This window comes from Rhipicephalus microplus, chromosome 1, assembly GCF_043290135.1.
Source record: "Rhipicephalus microplus isolate Deutch F79 chromosome 1, USDA_Rmic, whole genome shotgun sequence".
NCBI classification, from domain to species: domain Eukaryota; kingdom Metazoa; phylum Arthropoda; class Arachnida; order Ixodida; family Ixodidae; genus Rhipicephalus; species Rhipicephalus microplus.
The window spans coordinates 187,811,070-187,827,724 of record NC_134700.1 but is presented as its reverse complement, the minus strand read 5'-3'; the positions used below and the strand labels follow the sequence as shown (position 1 = coordinate 187,827,724).

The window sequence follows — 16,655 nt, the reverse complement described above, 5'->3', positions numbered from 1 at the left end:
GAACTTAATGCTGATTGCATTCTAAAGTAGGCTTCAATGAAGCCAAAAGAAGAGAAAAGAGCGAGAGAGAAGATGAGAGAGCAATTTAGAGAATGAACTAACAAAAAGCACCCATAAAAAATAAGCCTGTTTTGGTGTACTACCTTACATAGGGACAAAGTATTCGGAGAACAAGCGTGACAGAGTGAGTAAGCTAGAGTTTAGATGATTGCCCTGTGCAACTGTGAAGCCCACATCAATTTCATCAAGTGTCATAGTTCCTGGTAAATGCAAGACCGGCAAAAAATCTTCAATTAAATGATCTACCTTTTATACAACACCTTCAGAGCCTGGCCTCCCCTCTGTTATGTCCATATAACCTGTCTGCAATACCCATGGTTACAGAAATTCGTTCCCGACTATAGTTATACACGGCTCCAGGGTAGTGAATTCAGAAGTATGCGTTCACAAATCTTGTCATATACCAAGCCACACTCACCATCACGCACACGAAAGTACTTTTACTCAGGCCCTACCCAAATTAATATTGACCCTCCGCCTTCTGTCCAGTTACATTACTGACTGAAAGGAATAGACAGAAAGCAACAGAGTTGAAAAAAAAACAGCTTCTAATTGCACTGGGTGTCCATGTAACAATATAGTTTAGTTTACTAAAACCCAACATTTGCATCTAATGAGCGACATCAAATACTATATATTTTTGGCGTAAAAATATTGTAAGCACTATTGTTAATTCTCATCGTGAATTGTCTTTTCATCAGCATGTGGGTGTGAGGCGATATATTTCCTGCAAAAGTAAGTATACAGCCACGCTTCCCAGCATCGTTAGCGTGTCATTTCTCTCTCTCTCTCTCTCTCTCTCTCTCTCTCTCTCTATATATATATATATATATATATATATATATATATATATATATGTGTGTGTGTGTGTGTGTGTGTGTGTGTGTGTGTGTCTCACTTGTTTCTTTGTTATTTATATCCTTGTTATTTTCAAGAATAGCAGAGACATTTATGGGTAGTACACATTAAAAAAATTGACCAGCAATTGCCTCCTAGGAATAATAAAAGAAAGAAAGGTAACGAGAGAAGAAGCTCGACAACGCAGAAGCCATTGTACCCTACGCAGCATAGACCTTATAGAAGAGGAGGGGTGAATACACTTACGATTTTTGTGACGGCCTTGCAAACGTCTTTCGAGTTCAACCTTCACTTTTTTCAAATGTGAAATGCCTGAAGATGACGCCGGGTACTTCTAGTTTATAAAAACTGCCCTTGGCATTGTCTTTTGCTGCAGTTGTTTGGCCGCATCACCATCAGATTTTCATATTCGTTAGATATGTGTAACGCTATGGAGGGTGACTATTTGTGGGCTACAGCATGCAGGTAATTTAATTAAGTATACCAAAATCAAGTGTTGAAGCTCTTCGCTGCTGCGGGTGCAAAGTGAGATCTTGAACATGCTTGCAAATTAGGGAATAACAAAGATATTTTTAAGCAAGCTCCCGAAGTGCACTTGTTTTTATTTTTGTACCTCGCTGCCACCTTTGCGACATGTGGTGTTCGTATTTGTTTTCAATGAAAAGAAGAGAACGGAAAAGTGTAAATGGCATTACGTCAAGTGTGAGTGTACGCGTACCAAAAGCAGACACCCGGGTAACTGCGGTATAAGCTACGCTCCCGGCTGCCGTGCTATCAAACTTTAGAGCGCTAGGGTATGTCAAGTCAAGTTTATTGCATATTTCACATTTGGTTACATGGTTGAAAACAATAGTACCCCCTTCTGTGTGACCACCTTCCGTGTCCTAACTTACTCTGGTGTGAACAGCGTGAGCGTAGGTTAGGACAAAAAGTTTTGGAGCATTCGGGCAGCTGTTGCTCGGAGAAGTAGCCTGTTCACTCCTATTGTGACACACGTTGTGCTCTTCCTAAATACACAAAAGGTTTCACAGTGATGCCCGTTATACCCGTGAACACCTGTGCACCGGCTCTCTTTGCAGCGCTCACCAACTCTGATTAACTAAAACGCTGGCTGTCACTGAATTGTCTTGCAGGCTGTCGCAACACTCCCTTTTCCTCAAAAGTCTATGAAATTGGATTTGCTCAATTGTTTGATGACGTCGGGTAAAATAAAAACCTAAAAGCGTATAGGCACCCATTCTGCAAAATATAAAAGCAGCAATGATTATGTCTGAAACCAACAATATTAGGAATTGTTTTATTAAAATCTAAGATTTGAAAGGATTATTGACTTCTTAATAAGTCGTTAACAAGTTTCAATTTTTCGGCCAGCTAAGTATATTTTCTTGCATCCAAGCAACAAGTCACTGGCGAGCCAGAAATCCCAGCTGTTCTTTTACCTGCACTGGTATAGGCGCTCGTGATGGCAGAATGAGAGGGAACCGGTGTTTCTGCAGGCACTTCCCGTCTAAATATTGTTAGCGTTAGTTTTGTTTACTTTTTACTTTGTTTTGATGGAGAGTACATAATAGTGTAGGAGTTGCTTTCATTTCGTAAATTAGAATGACTCCGTGGCCCATGTGCACAGAGCTCGATAGGAACTGGTCACGTCACTAGCTTGTTGATCGTGAGACGCGAAACGCGGTGTTTTGGAAAAGGACGCTCGTCTATTTTCTCACGTCGGCACTCTCAAAGCGATGGTGCTATGATGCCTTTCAAGTGGCGCACGCTTGAACAAAAGAACTGGACATTGCGAGAAAGGAGATAACGGGTACAAAAGAAAAGACACGATGCGGTGGTGAGAGACGACGCCGATTTTCGTGAGGTGGCACGGTGAGGCACACAGCATTGAACTCCGGGCGGGGACCTTAGACTTCCCCGATGTAGACAGTGGTGACAAATGATCGTGTCTGGCGGAAACCGGGCGCCTTCTTCGTCGTCGTCGTCATTGTAACCATCCCGCAGCACGCAAGTTGGCGAGCGTTGACGCACTCAGAAGCATGCGAGGCCCATATATCTTTCGCGCGGCTTGCTTCGCACAATCTGAGGGTAACTCCATGAGGGACAAACATTTGTCTCGGAGAATGGACGACTAGCCCGGGAGTTTTACTTCTTTTCAGAGCCGGAAAGAACGACTACGATTGAAGGAGGCAATGCTGAGTCATTTCTTCGGTGGAAGTCATTGCTTCTTCACCGTATGGATGCCTCGTAGATGTCAGAGAATAAGAAGTGAGGGGGGTACAGCATAGATTGGGTGAGACACGCAAGGGTTAGTCCAAAGGTGGCCTTTAGACAGACTTCTGTCTGGTTGTGGGGAAATGAAAGAACGTTGGAATATGGACACCAACCGAAATTCCGTTGGTGTCCATTTTCCAATAATGATAATGAATACAGACGCATGAACGAAGCTGCCTTCGATGAGTTTCTTTCCTTATCTCTTTTAGGAGCTTGCTCACTATGCTCGATCCTTGTGCATTCATCCTGTCGTCATAGCCACGCTTCATCTGGAGCAAATGACAGGGTAAGAGTAGAACGCGATGCGCCTGTCTGTCTTCTTCCGTGATAGGGCACGGGCTTTAGAGGGCACGCTGGCCAAGCGACGCTATACGGTAGAAAACGCAATCTCTGACGCGAGACGCAACCGACGCAACCGGCGTCCACTTACGTGCAAAATTAGGAAGATTTAGAATCGTTAAGCCTTGACACGAGCGCTTTGCGGGCCGCACGCGCCTCACCCTATTTCGGATTTTTGCAAGCGTACCACAAGTGCAAACGGCGGCTCGCGTTACTAGCATGAGTAGTGGCAGCGACTGCACCACAAGGGTTTCCGTTGCGCTATTTTAAAACTCCCTATTATCGTATGAAACTCTATGGCGCGCCCATAGTTTGCACCGTTTCAAGGCACGGTGTGCTTGCGACTTCCGGTCATATCACCGATTTTTGCGGAGTAGAGGGGAAATGTCGCTGCAAATAATCTTCGCTATAATAATCATAAGAATTATTGTTGGATTTTTACGTCTTGAAACCTTCGCTACCCCTTATTGGGCACATCTTTGTATAATGGTCGAGTGGATGCCCCAAGTATTCATGGTTTACCAGATTTAATTTCCGGAGCACGCTCCTTCATCATCATTCTCTTCGTGAACATAGCGCCATTTTTTCGCTTTTGTTTTCTTCAAGTGACTGTGCAAGAAATAAAAGCCAGCGTTGAAGGAAGCACTGCTTTCGGTTCACGATACAGCCATCCACCTGATCTGGCAGGCCATCTGAGGCTTCCTTATTTTAAGATGACATTTGGACTTGACTTTTCTGATTGCAGTTTCATTCTCTGTAATTTTTCGTATAACTTCTGTTCATGACATCCCAAGATAGAGGTGAAAGTGTCTTGCCCAACATAAAATAAATGTGCCGAAAAATTTGTCAAAGTAGGTGAATGTGTTTAACGTGGCGAAATTTTTATTGCCAATCGTTTAGAAAATCGTTGAGGGCCGATAAGTGACTGACAGCTTTTTTTTTTGTTAATGGAACAATAGGGCATAAAGTAGCGTGCAAGAAACAGTCGTAAGGCACAAAAATAATAATGACCAAGCTGCAATATAAAGAAACGCAAGTCTACAGGAAGTAAGGCCTGTGGTCTACTGTAAAGAAACAGTGTCCAGAATTAATCCTTCGTCTTACTATTACTTTGACTAATTTAAGACATGAGGCTTCATAAATGTATCGGTGCCTTTTTTTTTTTTTTTGAGGGACGAGCGATAAAATGCCTGACACAGTCCCTTTCTAATATTACGAGAAAGACCAACTAAACGCTCTCTGAAATCGATCCAACTGTCAAAGAGAAAAAGCGCTTGCGCAATATTAGGGGTGGAGCGCCTCATTGTGCCGGCGCGTCGGTGCGCACTTTGTTTTCTGCTGCTGCGACGATGGTGTTGCAGTAAGCGCGTGAGAAAGTCACCGCGAAAAACGCCCTTTCGGCGATGATAGCTGAACTACCAGTTCGCAAGAGGAGAGCGGCGCTCATCCGCGAGACACAATGCCGAGGAAGCGAACGACTGCCAGCAAGTTTGTCGACTGAAAATTAAAAAAAAAAGATGGCTTCTGGTGCTGCACAAACCTTCAACTGTCAACCCGTATATATGGGCACTGCATCTTGACCTGCAATGAAGGGCTGGGAAATTTCTCTTGTGCCTAGTTGCTCGTTAACTAAGCGGGCTGTGGGTTTTTGAGTCTAATTAGAGCAAACTGGGGGCTCCGATTCGACCCGTAAAAACAGCAGGCTTCACTTCTCCCCAGGTTTCACGTAAAGGGAGCTGCAATACCTTTCCCGACATGCCCCTTCACCAGTTTTTTTTTTTGTCAAGATGTTGTCTCAGAACTTGGTTTTACTGACGTTGCAGACCATTTATGTTGAACCCTGTTTTCCGCGCTTCGTAAATCTGGTCTTGGCAGGCAGCGACTCTGACGCACACAGGTGCCCGGCAGGGCTCGTCACTTGACAAACTCGCCCATCCTATGTTTGTTGTCTAACCCTCCAACTCGTGTTGCGTAACACGACAACGGCGGTTTTTCAAGAGCCGTCTTTCGCTGTTGGCTTCCTGTAGTCCGGCTTCCTCTCTCACGAGCAATGTAGTATTGTTCGGCAGCCATCCTCTCAAGGGGAACGCCTTCATCGATCGCCACTCTTCTAGGCGCAGGCACATATTTGCAGCCCCAGTGTGGATCGGCGGTTCTACCTTTATACGCGCTTGCTGAAAGAACTTAGCTCTTCGTTAAAACTTTATACAAATCAATGCACAGTTGCTACTCTGCTTTGTTTTGAGAGCTGCCCGTTAGTCCTTTTATTGTATGCGAAGCCGTAAGCTTTCTTATATATTCGAACGGTTCCCTCGTTATCGCTCGGGCTTCCCATTCGCACAACAGAGTGCATTTGAAAGAAGCTCATAGCATGGAGGCAGCTTGACCATAAAATTTTAGGCTACATGTATCGAATTAGGTGTGGCCATTCTTGGCTGCCATCATGGTGAACCCACTACCATTTTCTGATGCACCTTGCATTAATAATAGGCTTGGTGCATTTGCGTTTCTTGTTAGCTGGTTCCAATGCACCCTACCTTTTTTTTCCTCTGAACTAGGATATTTTCTCTGAACTAAGAACTAGGATATTGCATTATCTACGGAAACATAGCTAATCCCATACGCAGCAAAAATAGCCAAAGGCTAGGTACCAGCTTCCCTGGTGGTAGCAAAATGTACACGCCATTTCAACAATTGATAACTGCGCTTAAATTTGCTATTTGTGGCTGCTAAATATTATTATTAGATCTAGCTTTCGAAGTAGAGTTTATAAACAGTCAAAAGTGGGTTTACCTCCTCATATATTCTGTTCAAAGGACTCTGTGGTTCATCCACTGCAGCGAGTTATAGCGGTGCGGTGGTGATACCAGCTTGAGCAATAACCTTGCGAATCAAACCCTCATATATCGCTTCGTCTACGGAAGCAGAACTTGTGGCTCTGCGTTGTGCCCTTGAATACATCCATCCGAGAGACTGAGTAAATGGGCTTTGTTTTCGGACTTGAAATCAGCCTGAAAGAGCATGCAGTCTGCTCTTCGACGACGTTGCCATGAACAACTTACGAACGAGACTGCCGAACTTCTTCACCGCGTCACAGAAACAGACCAAGAAGTCAATTTTAAGGGGCTACCTGGTCATTGCGGGATCAGTGGCCATGATTCCGCAGACAACGCGGCTCGCACATCCCACGAAGAAGAGCTCACCTTTCCGATTCCTCTGTCAAAGACAGACGCTGCAAGGCATCTTCGTCATCTGGCACGTAGTTTGTGTCTGCTGGAGTGGAACACCCCAAGCATGACACATACAAGACTCCATAAAGTAAACCTTCAAGTAGAGCTTCAAATTCCATCTGGACTTCGTCGACGCGAAGCTTCACTTCTGTTCGGCTTTGATGGGGACTTGCCTTCACAAAAGCATATTCAGCCTTCATTGGAGTGACCAACAGTGCAGAATGCGTCGTCTGCGATACTGAAGAAGACATTGACTATTGCAATGCCGTTTCCCTCAAACGCCTTTGAAGACAAAAGCTTTCTGGTGCGTTGCAACAATAGGACAATCGAAAACTCTGTGCAGATGCTGCTGGAGCACCATCCTCGTCTTTCATCGGCTCTAAAGGCAGTGAAAGCCCAATTTCACTTTTTGAGGACTACAGACATATGTAAACGCCTCTAACTTTTGCATAGTACTACCGCTGCATCCGCGTCAGCCTATGTAGTTAAGGCTTTCTCCTTTGTTTACCTTTTCTCTCCTTTCTCTCTCTCTTATAATTATACTCCACTTTCCCATCCCCCAGCGTAGCATATGAAACCAGGCATTTGCCTGGTTAACATTCATGCCTTCTCTTTCGTTGTTATTCATTCCTTGTTCAAAATATTTGTCTTTGAAGGAAGGTGGTAACGAGGAGCGTGAGGTTCAAAAGAATATGATACTGTTGTGTATTTGTTGCCTCTAATGCGCTGTGTGATCTTAATGTTCATTAGGTGGTAAAATAATCGCTGCCATTCGATAAAAATACGCACCTTGCTGCATCGTGCTGGAACACAAAGGAACGAACCTAAGTGCTGTGCATACAGTTGAGCCTTGGTAGGCGCCGGTAGTCGTACTGGACGTGCCTAAACATTTCTTGTTTTTTTTGTTATACACCATCTTTTTATTTGATTTTCGTGGCTAACTAAGGATTATGACATTTTATCTGTTGGTGTTTGTTCAGTGATAATACTTCCGAATGAAATGCGTTGCTGGGCGAGTTGCTGCATGTCTTAACACAAAAATCGACCACAAAAAACAAAACAACAAAAAGGATAAGGCGCAGGAAACAAAGAGACAGGATAGAACGCTCCCTACCAACTGATTTAGTTGCGAAAGAATTGTGTTTAGAAAAAAGGGAGTAACGATTTAGAGTACTAGATACTATGGGAGAGCTTAAAGCTTTGTGTGTTCAGAAAAAGTTGTTAATTATTTTAGTACTAGGTACTCTCACTATCGGAGAGCACAATGCCGTCCCTCGGCAGTAAAATTAATAACTTTTCTGTGTTTAGAAAGAGTGGGTAACAATTCAGAATACTAGGTACTCTACTATGGGAGAGCATAGAGCCGTCCCATGGGCCTCACCCGCATGGACTAGAGCGAGTAACCTCTACCAGAAAAACTGAGCGCCGAATGCTTATGTTTAGAATAAAAGTTTAATGATTTAAGGTACTAGGTACTCTACTATGGGAGAGCATAAAGCCGTCCCGTTGGCATACTACACTTTGATCTTGAACAAACGGCCGAGAAGCGAATGTTTGTGTGTTTATGAAAAGCGGTGAACAATTTAGACTACAATTTAGACTACTTGGTACTCTACTATGGGAGAGCATGAAGCCGTCCCGTAACGGAAATTGCTTGAAACGTTAAGAGGTGCGTTGTGTTAAGAAAAAGTGGTTAAAAATTTAGAATACTCGGTACTTTACGATGGGAGAGCGAAAAGCCGTCCCGTGGGTGGTGGGCCTCACACTTCATGAGGCCGCATCGACAAATACAAGGCCGTGAACGAGGGTGGGGATATTTGGCACGTCAAGCTAGTGGGAAAAAAAAAAACACAAATCCTACTTTATAGCCGCGGCTCCGCACATCACAAAGCTGTTCATATCAAAAACTACAGCATGATGTACAATCTCTACTTTTTTCTAGAATTCTTCCATAATTTAATCAGTTGGTAGCGAGCGTTCTATCCTGTCTCTTTGTTTCCAGTGCCTCATCGTTTTTTTTTTGCGCTTAACATTTAGGTTTACTTCCCGATATACACAAAAGAAATGACTGTATCTTCAAAAAGGCACATAGATTTAGCGCTCGCCTATTGGACTTATTTTCATTAGCGAAAGCGTCCATTCATAAATGAAGGCTTATATGTTGTGAGGAGAGTGGGAGGTGAAAAAAAAATGGCAGCAAATCCACGGAGTGAATGATGGAGAGGGGAGCGAAACATCCCTCCATCCATTCGTTCTTGCTTCCATCCATCCAAGCGTCCGTGCGTGTGAAACGTGAGACTGGTTACACACTACGACTACGACTACGAGGGACAAACGGGTGCCGCTATAAGGAGCTTCGCCCCTAAAAGCATGGTGAATAAGGACCACCGTTGGTCTTGTGCGGCATTTAATGGTGTGGGCGAGGCCCCACGTACAATTACAGACGTTTTCGGTATTTGTAATCAAACTGGCTCGCACCGAATGGCCTACTCCAGAAGACTTCCGGTACGCCTCTTCTGGTAATGCTTTTTCAGTGGTCCCGGCGGTGTTTTCCTGGCGTGTTTGAGTGTGCTGCTTTGTTATTTCTGGTGCATTCTTTAGGTTGTGTTTGAAGCAACCTTTAGCGGCTACCTGAAGGGGCTCGACGTAGTGCATGGGAGGTACAGGCGTGGCTACTGCTGCAGGCTACTGCTGCAGGTCGCCGACGGGCGGCGCGCGAAATATATGTCGAGTAGTTCCGATGAGCGCGGCCCCCAAGTGCGTGTTATCTTTAATAGTGGCCGACAGAAAGTGCACAAGCTGCGAAGAAGTTTGTCAGCGAACTTAATTGGGCCAGTTATTTCTGCATGTCGACGATGTCGATATACTTTTTGTGGACGCGGACAGAAAATTGACAGCGCACACCTGTCTTTTCCCTGTACGCGTTTTCAGAGCGCACCCAAATCGTCGATATGCAGGAGAAGAGTTGCCCGATTCATAGTGAACTTTTCGATTCAGCTTTTCGACTGGAACTGAAAACCTGCCTCCTGTCGAACCACGAAGATATTTGTGCTTTTGTCTAAGCACACAACCTCGGGATAAAGCGCTTATTGCTGCGCCCATGTCACACCGAGCGCTTTTTATAGAGATCAGCGGCGATCGAAACCACTCGCGATCTGAATTATTCGTGTGGCTGAGAAATCACAAAATGTACTGATTACAAGATGACGTCAACTGCGGCTGGGTCACGAAACCTATTATAGCTTGCTCACCAGTGAACTATTGATGAACCAAACATTCTATGGCCCATGTTCACACCGAAAAATAAATGAGTTGAAAGGCGGCATTTTTTTGTGCAGAAAACAGGGGATGAGTCATTTGCTCGCACTGATCAGAGCCCACTCGCTGGCGTCACTTAAATAAAATTGAATGCAAGGACAACAAAACGTGACACCGCGACGTACACTGCTCGATGATGCATGTTGAGTGCGGCTACTTATAGCGTGTTTCGAACAGTACACATTAGTGATGTCACTCAAACACCCTTCCGATAGATTTTCAGTATTTCACGTTACCCATTTCAGGCGTCAGTACACACTTATCTTCAACGGGTGGAAGACGACAGTGACCAATGTGTCCCCAGATAGGGGCCTTCTACAAGTTTAACGTCACAGTATCGCCTCTGTGCCATTAGTCGGCGCTCAGCTTTACATTGCCTTTAATACAGTGGGCGGAACAAACCTGCACCATCTTTATGGGAATCCAGTTTTCTCGCGAGATCACTGCAACGCAGATGCTCTTTCTATCGTCATCGGTCGGAAAACAGGGCGTTTTCACTAGCATGTGAATTTAGTTCATGCTTGCTGGCTGCATCCTGGCTTGACACAGCATGTGCTCGAGTTGCGACTGCTTCATTAGAATAAATTAATCCGCATAGAACATTAGAATACAAGCAGTCGTGGCCAGCAGCGAATGCTGAAAATCCGCAAAAACAAGCTAAACCGGAACTTTACAGGGGTGTTTCATGGTGAACGCACAATGTTGCCAGACACCGGCAAGCGCCTGCGAAACCGTCTATAGCCAAATATACAATATGCAGTTCCGACGGGCCGTCAGTCCAGCCAGCGCGTCGATCCATCGTCGCACTGGTGGACCCTGACGAGATCGCCAATGACATCGAGGGCCAGGCTGCGCTCGTACTCATGGACCGCTTGGTTGTCTGCAGCAGCAGCGCGGGGTGACACGAAGGATGGAGAAATGGGCGTGAGAGGAGTTCCGAGATTGAGGCATTCGATCAACGTACGCAGCGTCCGAATCCGCATTCGTGTTCCCTTCAGTGAGCTGCTGCGTCCGCTTCGTCGAGCGCATCTCTGCGTCACTGGCTACTATCGAATCCTCCGTGGAAAACTCCGAATACCCCCCCCCCCTCCCCCCGTATCAATGCGTCAAAGCTTTGCTCTGCTATCGAATTCAGCTCATGCTCTTTTTTTTCACTTGATTACTTCTTATTTTTCGTGGCTCCGTTTTTTGCGACTGTGCTGAGACCTCCTATTGGATGTTTTCCTGTTTTTTTTTTCATCTCAGTTTTATATGCATTTGTCACCTTTCCCACTTTGATATCTCCTCGAGCTGAAATAGGAACCTCTACGGGTCCTGTCACCGATGATGGAAGGGAAGCGGCACGCCTTTTGAACTTTATGCTTTCGAAAGTAATGCCATTTCCCAGTTGGGAGGTAAATAAACTGGGAAAGCCGCGTTACGGGCTGGATGGCACTTTTTTGTCAATTTCGTGATATCCGGAATCTGCCCCTCAAGAAGTATTGCCCTACTTTTTTTTTCTACTAGGCTTTTCTTTTTCTTTTTCTTGTCGTATTTTTTCAGGCTCCTGAGTTTCTCACCTATGATTCAATCTTTGCAGCGTAAGCCGGTTCAATATGTATATACTAAAGGCAACTAAAAGAAGAATACCAAAATATTTACCTTCATAATGGTGGCCCTCGTTATACTTGAAAGATTCAGCTCGTTGACAGTGTTGATAAGTGCCTTACATTCACAGTGTCATGCATCATCGTCGACCTAAGAGCTCAAGAAACACCAGCCTTTCACAAATTATGCACTTTCTAATGTGGTGTCAGATGAACAAATCAAAATAGAATTAACCTCCATTACAGAAACAAGCCCTGCCACGGTGGTATAGTGGCTAAAGTACTCGGCTGCTGACACGCAGGTCGCGGAATCAGTGCCCGTTTGCGGCCGCAGCCTTTTTCATTGAAGGCGAGAACGCTGTAGGCCTGTGTGCTCAGATTTGGGTGCACGTTAAAGAACCTGAGGGAGTCAAAATTTCGGGAGCCCTCCACTACGGCGTCTCTCACAACCATATGGTGGGTTCGGTACAATAAACCCCACATGTAAATCATATCATCATTACGCAAACAACACAGAAAGACCACAGCAAGCTACTTATTGAAAAGTTAGGTGCTATCGCCGAGGACATTGAACAATGCTTTGCGGACGACGGCTGCTGGAAGCCTAGGTCAGGCCGATGATTCCTCCTTGGATCCTTAATAAAGTTTATTACCTAGTAAGCCAATAAGTGCCTGGGACATATGAACAGGGCTGATGGACGCTAGCAGTGGTTTCCCACTGCTAGCATCCGCGTAAATCATCCGCCAGAAATATTGCTTTCTTCATGTTTTTTTATTGCAATAGTATTAGATGCAGTGCAGTATGACACTTCAATAACTGCTTTTATGACTGATTGTAGGAACTTGTGTACGCAGTATCACTACTCCAGTGCTACCAGGGCGCATTGCCGCAACATGGCCACGACGATATGGGCTTTTTTAGAGGTTCTTTACGCTGATAAGTACACACCCCAGTAATTTTTCTTGAACTATTCTGTTTTTGCTCTGGCGATAAGCTTTTTTATAATGCAGGCACGCAGCTTGCTATGAGAAAGATCAGTAGCAGCCCTAACATGTGAAAGGGCTGTTGATTTGTTGGCACTTTTGCTTCAAAGAGAACATCTTACGTGAGGATATCTCTGGAGAGTGAACTCACACGAGGGCACTTTCATAACCAAACTGCTATGTTGCGTTTAATGTTTAAGGAATGTATATTAGAGAAAATAACGGATTTATAGTTGCGGTGAGAAGGCGAAAAATGTCAATAGCTACTTATTGTGACATGAGGATATCAACTCAGGCAATTCCTTTGTGCACTGAAGCCTTTAGTTTAATAGATATGACGCGAAATGTGGGGTCATCTGCGATAACAATTTGGAAAAACTTTGGCAGATGCCACATACCTTGGGAATCGATGTTATACAAAGATTGAAGAGGGCAGGTGAGTGTGTTGTAGTTTTTTATTGAGTGAAATGTTAGAAAATCACGTTAAAGATATGAACCAATGTTGTGCGCACAGATATATGTTTAACAGTCGCATATTTACTGTTGCGTATTGATGCCAACAGAAACATGGGTATTAGCAACACCAGTAGCGGTAAGCTGATAGGTAGCGCTTGTGCCCGCGAGAATGGCGGCCCTGCACACTCCTAGGTAAGTGAGCTTCAGTGGATGGCGCTTCCCTAGAATTGTCGTTAGCACGACGTGATGCATGGCTGTATGATAGCAGCATTGGTATGTACTGTTTATAATATTGTATAGCCAGCACTGCAACCACAACTGTCGTTTCATCACAATTGCGACGTGTTTGAAAAGCAGTTCCGATACTTGGCGTGGCTCTGTGGCAGAATACAATACTTTCTTGATTTTGACGCAGAATGATGGGGTTCGATTGGTGCTAAGACCTTGATATTTATTCTATTCGTTCATTGGGTCAACGCTGTCGATGCCAGCATTTCGGGGTGAGCTCCTTGGGGCCAACCTAGTTGGCGTCCATCACGCCCACAATACTCCAACCGAAACTCAACACATGCGCAACGGAAAGCGAAAAATTGTGTGTAAACAACTAATTTTATGCGTAATCAAATATACGACAGCATAATCCATCATCACCCGCTCCATCCGTATGGCCGTTCAACCACGCATCTGTCCGTCCGTTCATTCGTCCGTGTGTCCATCCATCTGGCTATCCATCTGTCCATCGGTCCATCTGTATGTCCATGCATCCGTTCATACATCCTCCTGTCCGTCTATTCATGCATGCATCCATGCATACGTCCACTTGTCCGTCAGTGCGTCCTACCTTCCGTGCATCCGTGTATGCGTCCACGTCTGCGTCCCTCTCTGTGCCCGCCCATCTGTCAGTCCTTCTTTTATACTAGTCGGTGAGTTCAACATTGGCATTATGCCCCTTTGGACCTATCGCTTCGCCCACTCGTCGTTATTTATTACGTGGAGGTGCACCAATTTTTCTTAATGCTTTCGAAAGAAAATTACCAATATCAGTTCGTGCCGTTTCTTGGTTCATATTAACAATCAATCACTGTCAGTACACTGCGCTTAACTACAGTGGATCTTAACATGACGTGATGGCTGTATCGTTGGAGAATATATGTAATATTTATAAAACTGTTCGTCATCACTGACCCAAATGAACGGCTTATGAAAACTACAGTCAATTTGAAAACCACTTGCAAGACCTGGCGTGGCTCTGTAGAATACTTGGTTGGCACTCAGAATGCTGGCGTTTGATTCCTGCTGGGACCCTGACATTTTTTCTTTGCATTCGTCGGGTCAACGCAGCTGATGTCATAGCTTTTTAACGCTTACGCTTTGAAGTACCATGTGTGTTCTTGCTGTTTCTGGGCAGAATAATCTGTGACACATACCCACATACCAGTGGCACACACCTGCCCACGCTTATGTGCTACACTCTGGCTGGAAGTGTTTTATGACGTACGCGACGCCACTGGGACATTATTAATCTCATAGCGATTCTAATTTGCCAAACCGTCTTATTCTGCCATACTCATTTTGGTTTACCCCAAGGCAAGAAAATGATGACGAGACCATCCAGACCTAGGCAGCTAGATAGATAGATATATAGATTGTTTCACTGATACGTGGAGTTTCACGTACGAAAACCGCCGTATGATTATGAGAGACGCCGTAATGGAGGGCTCCGGAAATTTCGATCACCGGGTTCTTTAACGTGCACCCAAATCTAAGCATACGGGCCTACAGCATTTTCACCTCCATAGATAGATAGATAGATAGATAGATAGATAGATAGATAGATAGATAGATGGATAGATAGATAGATAGATGGATAGATGGATAGATGGATAGATAGATAGATAGATAGATAGATAGATAGATAGATAGATAGATAGATAGAAATGCTTCGCATATAAGCCGTATTTGAAAGGTCTGTGGCGAAGAACGTGAAAGAAAGCACAAAAATGAAATAGCGCATAATTAAAACTGACTAAACCGCAAAACACAGAAAATTTGCTGGCGAATTTCAGTGTAAAAAGTATTAACTCACACGCCAGACATGCGGCCGGAATAGAATTTGTGCTTGATGCCAAGCAGGTAAGTCTTGTTACGAAGGGTATGCTTGTGACACCCACCTACCCAGGATAAAGTTTGGAGACTTGCTGAAGGTTAGGTAGCAACATATGCTAGAAAGTTTGATTGTCGTGCGTGAGTTAGCCATATCTTTGCACGGGAAAAAATTGTAACCATAGTTTTTAGCACGGTCAGAGCTTCCACTGTCGTATTGGATCTCGATAGTGCCCCTAAGAAACACCTGTGTTGTGAACTGTATGGTCTGACTGAGATGAAAGTTTGCTGCGAAGGCACGGACACAAATGTGAGCTAATACGAGAGCTTCGCGGGGAGTAGGGCAATATCTTGGGAGAAAATTTACTCTGTGTTCGGTTTTAGTCTTTCAGTAAAACGCAGTTCGCTGGTATATAAAGGAGTTCAATACGAAACGTCTTTGTAGAATGTGGAATCAATTTCTTAAGGCAGCTTCACTGTCAGACACTTTGTCACCAATGAAAAAAATAAAAAAATGGGCAGATTGCTCCTCTTCCGGGATTCAATATCAAGCGAAGCAGTAGGAGAGCCGTAGCCTCTATCACATTTTCTAAATTGATTTCAGTGAGGTGTTGCGAGTTCGACCGGCTTCTTTGTGCCCACTGAATAGTTAAGGTGTTGTCATGTGAGCAACCTTTTTTTTCCCCGGGGGCTGCGGGGACACTTACTGAATGCATTGAATATTTAAGGAAAGTGCATATATTGAGGAAAGCACTGATCTTAATAATCAACAGCACACGAGAGGAGTGGGGCCTCACCCCTCCGAATACAGTGTTGATCGTGATCTTATTAAACACGTCCACTACACTGAACCCTAAAGCTTATCAGATGCTTCATTCTTACAACCGTGCTCACACTAAATCGCGGATGCAATATCGAAATAAACTGCACGCTATGCTGTGATGAAGTGAGTATCATAAGAAGCGGTTGTCACCGTGTCTCCCCCGCGGTGGCTGCAGTTTCGATGGTGGAGAGAATCCTTGAGGCCATTGTAATAAACCTTGCGAGGACGTTAAAGAAGCCCATGCAGCCAACGTTGCCGGAACCTTCCACTGTGGCGTCCCTGATAACCTCATAATAATAAACCACATATATAAATATTATAACCATATTTTTATGGGCTGTACAATGGCTTACAATACCCTTCCGAGACATATATGAGCTAGAATCAACTGTTTATTACAATGTTTACCAAGCGATAGTGGACCTTGCATTTATAGCTCACGTTAGCAGGATATGACGTCATTCCAGGGTCTTTCTCAAAAGCTCTTTCAACAACTAGCGTAGCTCTGTGGCCGAATATTTGGCTGTCACGTAGAATGTCTGGGTTCGCTTCCGAGTATATAGTATGCGATTTTCTATCTTTCTGCCCATCTAACTTTTCCTTCAGCTATAAAGCCGATGACGT

General features: G+C 44.5%; 1 long non-coding RNA gene across 1 annotated transcript in view; it reads left to right on the top strand.

The window, feature by feature from the left end:
* Window positions 1-1,301: 1,301 nt before the first annotated feature.
* LOC142769050 (uncharacterized) overlaps window positions 1,302-16,655 on the top strand; it is an 82,080-nt gene continuing 66,726 nt past the window's right edge. The window contains exon 1 of the long non-coding RNA XR_012885625.1: window positions 1,302-1,383. This is a non-coding gene — a long non-coding RNA (uncharacterized LOC142769050). The remainder of the gene's footprint in view (window positions 1,384-16,655) is intronic.